Consider the following 7,428-nt stretch of genomic DNA (forward strand, 5'->3'; position numbering starts at 1 on the left):
ATGATACACAGTAATCTCCATTTTACAGGTGGAAGTGGCACAAATGGTCTGATAATTCCCTGGGCTCGCTACAGTAGGTATTTTCTCTGTTGTTCTCTACAGTTAACGACTCTTATTAGTTGGCTTAAATTTTCCGTGTCCTGCCTATTGTAGATTTTTGAAACTTTGCTGAGATTCCAACCTTAGGCTACCTCCCCTTCCCCCAACCTTTAAAATAGAGTTCTGGTAGGATTTACCTTTAACAAAGATGCTCATACAAGGAGGTATGGCCTCTTCCTAAGTTGCCTGGAAGCTGCGGGGGGGAAAGGGGGGGGAGTACCTCCTTCCCCGCCTAAATCAAACTGGCTAACCTCGCCACCCCATTGCCTAACAAAGGAAGGGCCAACAACCGGATAAATCCAAAGAAAACCACCAACAGTGTAAACTTAAGATTTATACATACGATGCAAAGGAACTACTGTTATACTCAGGGGTGTGTACTTGAACAACGCACGAACCACAGAAAGCATCACCAGAAAGCGCCTTACAGAAAGCATTTCTCTTGCTGGGAATTGAACTCATGACCTCTGGAAGAGCAGTCGGGTGCTCTTAACCGCTGAGCCATCTCTCCAGCCCTCCGGTGATCCCAATAACACACCAGTTGTAAGCGAACCTCCCTGGAAAGCTGACTCCTCCCCGCCCCAGGTAATTCCCCTAGTGGCAGTTTGCCCGTTGAGCCCCGGGCAGGCCCGACGATACCTCCGCTCCCGCTGGGGTTCAGTCACTCCACCTGGGACGAAAGGGGCTCAGAGTTGTTACAGGGCCAAGATGCAGAGGCCATTTTGGTCCCCACCCACTTGTCCCTGCATACTTCCTCCGAGGCAGGCCACTCGCTGCTAGACTCGCGGGGCCGACTTTGCCCGGGTCCTCTGCAAAGTGGACGCCTGTGCAGGCTGCGGATCCCCGAGACTGTGCGCCCCACGGAAGCTCCGCGCTCCGGAGCAGCGGGGCCAGAGCCCGGCAGCAGAGCAGGCCCTGCCCCGGGGCAGGTCCCCGACCCGCGGTCACGGATGAGACTCAATCGCGAGAGCAGCTTCCCTCGAAATCCAGCCTCATTCGAAAAGAACACCCGAGAGCTGAAATCAACAAGGGCGCACGCACCGCCCCCTGTTCCAAATAGCCATGGTAATATACTCCAAGTCTCCGAGGACACTGCAGAGGACCCCCGGTCTCCTCTCCTGGGATGAATTACCCAAAGGAGCGGAAACCATGAGGGCCACAGGGATCTGTGTCGCCCTGCGTCGCCCAGCTCCAGCCCTAACTGGAGACCCCAAGTAGCTCACAGATCTCCAGCGCCCTAGTTGAGCGCTGGATCCGCCCCCCCCCCCCGAGACTCCCGCCTGGGTAAAAGCATAAAGTTGCTCGGGCATTTCTGGTGGAGAAGGTTTCGCCCGCGAGTCCGAGAAAGACAGAGAAAGACAGAGAGCCCCCAAATGCTCCCACGCTGCGCTCAGGAACACGCGCTTCTCCGGTTTCCGTGAGAGCCGAGTCCAGGGCGAAACTGCCACCGAAACTAGCTCCGCGCGCCCTCCCCGCGCCTCGCCTCCCAGCCCCGGCGCGTCGCCCTGGAGGACCCCGGTCACCGCACCTGCCTCGCACCCACTTGGGCGGCCGGAACCCCGGGGTGCTCACCTGCCGGTGCACCTGCTGCCGCCCGCGAAGCCAGCCCACAGCTCAACTGAGCTGGGAGGACCGTCCTCCGCCTCCCCCACCCCCTGCCCCCGGGCATGCGCACCAATTTCAGGCCGAACCCGCCCGGGGCCGTGCGCCTTAGGGACTCACCTGCTGCGCCCCTAGCCGCGTTGCTCCAGGCTCTAGATCGCTCTCCCGCAACTCCACCGCAGTCGCCTAAGGAAAGAAGGGCCGGGAGGTGGGCACTGGCGACGAGGTGTGGCGTGGCCGGCCTCCTCCCTGGGTGACCCATTCACCTGAAACTCCGATGGGAGGGGGAGGGAGCGGCGGAGGAGGAGGCGGGAGCACCGGGCCGGGCTCACCACCTGGAGCTAGCAGAGTTAAAGGAACAGCGCCGACTTTGGCTGGAGAAGGGGGTGTCCCAGGATCGTGGAAGCAAGGGGGTGATCCCAGACCATTTTGGGTGTGCTCGGAGATCCGCCTGCTTCAGGTCCCCTGTGGGAGTGTTGTGGGTTCCGGGAGAGGGAGAGTCAGGTCAAGAGGAAGCTGTAGTGCTACCAGAGAGGGTCCAAGGGCGCCAGGAGGCTGATAAGAACTGAGTCCTCTCCCTACTGTGCTCTGCTGCCAGGTTTGATTAAATGTTTGGGGGAAAGCAGTATCCAAATGCTTGTTCCAGCGAAAAAGAGTGGGCATTTTTCCAGAAGTGCTGGCTTATTACTAGCACCTTCCGAATCAGAGGATTCAGGAAAAGACTATCCTCTGGGAGATGGGGTTGGGGGTTTAGCTCAGTGGTAGAGCGCTTGCCTTGCAAGCGCAAGGCCCTGGGTTCGGTCCCCCAGCTCCGAAAAAAAGAAAAAAAAAATGGAAGGAGGTTACTGTAGATGTGTGCAAAGTCCTCGTTCACGCAGGCACTAAATGTAACTACGATGTGATCGAGGCTACTCTGAAGAGATTTAAAACAGTTTCGGCATTCTTTTTTGGCTCAAAAAAACAAATAAACAAAAAACCAAACTCAATTCTGGTTGCTAAGGGCTGTATTTTTTTACTCTGCCTATACCCTGTTGTTGTAGATGTGCATGTGTGCGTGTGTGTTGTATTTCTTTTTAATTATACTTGACATACAGAGATTTTAGTTCTTGTAAGTTAACTATCTGCACCTAAAATGAGAATTTAAATTTCGTAAGCCCTGCTTTTGTGTTCCAATCCTGAATGTCTGCATTGCTAATACATTTCTGATCTCTCCCCTGCTCCGGTCTACCTTTTAGTAACTACAGGTGTGGTCTCCTTTGCATTAAACCTTAAATCGCAATTCAGTACTTCTGGGAGTAAAGATTTAAATGACAGCCTTAATAGATCGTTAATCTCATTAGTAATTTTTCATGAAGTCATTACTATAATTACTTCAATGTGACTGTAGTTTTTGATTGATGCAGAATAAATTGATATTAACCCTAAGGAAGACGGGTTAATCCTCTTAACGTCAGCTGTCAGATTGCTAATATTTCCAAACATTCCACCTCAGATTATAATTATACAAGGAAACATTTTTGTAAACACCTAAATATTATATTATCATGTATTTTGCCCTGTTCTGAAGAGGGTCTCATAGAAGGTTTGGTGGTGTTGGTGGTGGTATTATTTTTCCTATTTAAAGATAAATAAATATAGATCGACTTGGGGTCCATCTTGTCCCCAGAACACCTGCCTGGTGGCCGCTCTTCTACAGGACCCTGTTCAATTTCCAGCACTACATGGTGACTCATAAACAGATGTAACTCCAGTTCTGGGGAGTATGACACCTTCTGGCCTCCTCAGGAATAGGCACACAATACATGTGTGGCTTCCTCGGGAGTGGTACATAGACAACACATGCAAGCAAATTACCCATACACTCAAAACAAAATTTTTAATTAAAATATTTTAAAATAAAGTGTGCGTTTAATATTTTGAGCAGTCACAAGGTTGTATAACTTTTGCCATCATATTCTAATTCCAGAACATTTTCATCTAAAACCCAATGGGTATTAATAGTCGTTTTCTGTTTCCAGCCCTGAGTTTTTCTTTTCTTTCTTTCTTTTCCCCAACCCCTAAGGTTTCTCTGGAACAGCCTTGGCTGCCCTGGAACTCACTTTGTAGACCAGACTGGCCTCAAACTCACAGGAACCCATCCACCTGCCTCTCTCCCAAGTGCTAGGATTAAAGCCAGGCACACTACTGCCAGACTTATTAGTGTATTTTCTATCTTTGTTGACTTGCCTATTCTGGTCATTTTATATGAGTGGGTAATACCATTCATGAATTCAGCATCTGGCTGTTACTTTGCATGCTCTCTTCATGGATCATCCATGTTGGCCCATGTTTTCAGTACCTTACTTTTTTTTTATGACTGCATGGTTATACCACATTTTATTTATCCTTTTACCAGTTGTTGGAAATCGAGGTTGTTTCTACTTCTGGGCTATTATAAAGACTACTATTTGCGAAAACTCACGTGTAAGTTTTAGTGTGAACATACATTTTCAAAACTCTTGAGTAAGCGTTCGAGTAAACATTTTTTGCCACTTCAAGATGGTAATATGCATATAATATTTTTTCCTAGTCCCACCCTAAACTTGGACAGAAAGGCACCTTACATCTGAAGGAAGCTTAGTCATTCTAATTTACAGTCCTGCCTCCGTCTTCTCAGTGCCGTATTACAGGTGCACCACGCCCTTCTATGTACTTGTGCACATCACTCTGTCAAGAAGGCGACTTCTTCCTCTTCATCATCCTCTTTCCCTGCCTTCCCCTCCCTTCTTCCTCTTCCTCCTCTTCCTCCTCCCCCAGTTCTCCCAGTGTGTGCCTTGTGCCCGCCTCAAGCCGTGCTCTGCCACTGAACTACATTCCCAGCCAGTAACTATCCTCCTAAGTGCTTACCCTGCTCAGAGCAATGGCAGAACAGCCTTCTAGTGACTACTTACCGTGAATGCAGAATTTAAGAAAATAGGTCGAGCCATATGGAACTGGCGACAGGTGTCAGCCTCCTGTGTTTTCTGTTAAGATACTGCGTACTGTTTTCATTTGATTCAGATTACTTGTCCAAACAATATTATAATATGGAAAGGTCTAAACCCGTGAGTCCCCCATCCCCCGCTGTTAATATTGTGCTGACTAGGTAGTGATTTAAAGTGTCTAGAGAGAAACCCAGCCTTAAGCACATCATTCCTCGATACTAAAACAAAATAGGTTGGATGCTAAAGAATGCCATCATAATTTGTAGCAAAGTAATTTCCTTTCTCTTTTTTAATTAGCAGTAATCGTGCCTCAGATAAACCTCATTGACTATGATACTGCCACTGCACAAAGCTCTTTTTTTTTTAGATTTATTATATATAAGTACGCTGCAGCTGTCTTCAGACACACCAGAAGAGGGCATCAGATCCCATTACAGACGGTTGTGAGCCCCCATGTGGTTGCTGGGACTTAAACTCAGGACTTCTGGAAGAGCAGTCAGTGCTCTTAACTACTGAGCCATCTCTCCAGCCCTACACAGTGACTTTTTAACCAAATAATCCTTTTTGGCAACTCACAATAGTTTTGTAGCATTATCCACTCTCCAACATTAAATAATGTTCACTTAACATTCATTCTATTGTGAAACAAAGTAAGTTGTAAGGTTTTTTTTTTTAAGATTTATACATTTATTATATATAAGTACACTGTAGCTGTCTTCAGATACACCAGAAAAGGGCATCGGATCTCTTTACAGATGGTTGTGAGCCACCATGTGGTTGCTGGGAATTGAACTCAGGACCTCTGGAAGAGCAGTCAGTGCTCTTAACTGCTGAGCCATCTCTCCAGCCCGTAAGTTTTTTTTTTTTTTTAATTAGAGGACCAGTAAGTAGATTTGTTTTTTCAAATCACTAAGATTTAAAAACAAGGGCCAAACAACGACAACAACAAAAAGCCAAGAGCAGAGCTTTAATCCCACTTCTCCAGAGGCAGAGACAAAGGCAGGCTTATTATCCCTGTGAGTTCAAGGCCAGCCTGGCCTACAAACCGAGGTCAGGACAGCCAGGGCTACACAGAGAAACCCTGTCAGATCTCAGTGTTGCCCCTTAGTAAAACCTTCACCACACTTGGAGTCATAATAAATAGTACCTTCTTCAGATGCTCTGGAGGCTGAGGCAAGATGATCACGAATTCAAGGCCTGCCTAAGCAACCTAGTGAGCCTTTCCGTCAAAAAGTAAAAACAGAGATGGGAGAGGTGACAGGACTTCTCGTAGCTCATAATAGCCTGCACCTTACTAGGTATCTGAGTTAAAGCACTTGCCCCCAACCTCGGGGCCCACGCGGTGAGAAGAGAGAACCAACTCCCACAAGTTGGTCTCTGACTGCCACACAAGCCCAGGCATGAATGTGGGCATTAACACACAGGGAAAATAAATAAATATGGTTTGTAGAGAGAAAATCAGGGATAGAGGATGCTCGCCACTATTCATGAGGCCCTGTATGCTCAACATTGCATGAAAAATAAAAATAGATAAAATTAGTAACCTGGTATGATTTGGGAAAGCATGCTGTATTCGGAGACAATCAAACGCATCTCAGTAAAGTTACAAGTCATTGCTGTCTGTCATCTCCCTAAAACCATTCTGGTGGAGAAGACATTCACTAGCTGTTATGGAGTAACACTTAGTCAATATCCCCAAAGCCAAGGTGCCTCCAAGCACCATTTGCATCTCTAAGCTTGCCAACTGCCATTATGAAGGGAGCACATTCCTCTTCTAGGCTTAAATCGAGGGAAGAAAAGAAGGGGAGATTAAAATATTTCCACTCCACTGTGCCAGTCTAGCGAGCAAATTCAATGTCTGGTATTTGTTTAAGGGCACCTCAGCTTGGAGTGGCTGCCGGCTTGGCCTGAAAGACCTCTATTATGGCCAACTGGTAATAAGGAGGGCGGCACCCTGTCAGCACAAGGCAGCTTCCTCGGACACGTTTATGGCAGAATCTGTGGGACAGCTTCTCAGAGGAGACCTGTTCTAGGTGAGTAAGCTACGAGCTGCTCAGTGCTTGTGTGTGAAGCAAGATCCTCCTGGGAGGGAGGGACCCTGGCGACACCAGAGAAGTGAGTGGATGCTTGTCAGTACCTGAGCTAGAGCTTGGCAAGAAGGATTATTAACAACAGCCACCACCGCCAGGCCCTGTGCTTTCTGCAACGTGAGTTTTATAGTTTGGCCTTCACAGAACGTGTGGACTGGGGTTGGGGATTTAGCTCAGTGGTAGAGTGCTTGCCTAGCAAGCGCAAGGCCCTGGGTTCGATCCCCAGCTCAGAAAAACAGAAAAAAGAAAACAGAACGTGTGGACTGCTATTTCCCCGCTTCTAGGCATCGGAAGGCAGAGGTTCCAAATGGCTTGCTCCTTTATTCCAGTTCTCTGCTAAGCCAGGACTCAGTCACTGGCCACCCAATTCCTGAGCTGATTAACCTTCTTACCAGTCCTGCTGTGTTTTAAGGACTACTTATTATCTCTAAGCAATATTCCATGGTTGATCAGCATTCCACGTTTACCCTTAGGTGTAGGCTTTTTTCGCCTCCACATGGCTGTTGACCATATAATTGTTTATTAGATGGTATATTTCATGCATTCCTTTGTAGGAATTTTATATTTTGCAAGATCTTCCCCCACCTGTCAGCCCCATCCCCGCAGAGGTTTGCAGTATAACCTAGGCCAGCTTCGGTCTCACAGTCTCCTGCCTCTGCCTGACAGTGGTGGAA

General features: G+C 48.0%; 1 protein-coding gene and 1 pseudogene across 4 annotated transcripts in view; both read right to left on the reverse strand.

The window, feature by feature from the left end:
- The window catches only part of Ocln (occludin), a 49,993-nt gene extending 48,016 nt beyond the window's left edge, over positions 1 to 1,977 (reverse strand). The window contains 1 exon segment of one of the 4 annotated variants that reach the window (NM_031329.3): positions 1,822 to 1,902. The gene's annotated coding sequence lies outside the window, so the exon portion shown is untranslated. 4 annotated transcript variants of the gene reach the window in all.
- Positions 1,978 to 4,947: 2,970 nt separating this feature from the next.
- Rnu4-64 (RNA, U4 small nuclear 64) lies at positions 4,948 to 5,018 on the reverse strand (annotated as a pseudogene).
- Between the last annotated feature and the right edge of the window lie 2,410 nt (positions 5,019 to 7,428).

The sequence above is a fragment of the Rattus norvegicus genome, chromosome 2, assembly GCF_021556685.1.
Source record: "Rattus norvegicus strain SHRSP/BbbUtx chromosome 2, alternate assembly SHRSP_T2T, whole genome shotgun sequence".
Lineage (NCBI taxonomy): Eukaryota > Metazoa > Chordata > Mammalia > Rodentia > Muridae > Rattus > Rattus norvegicus.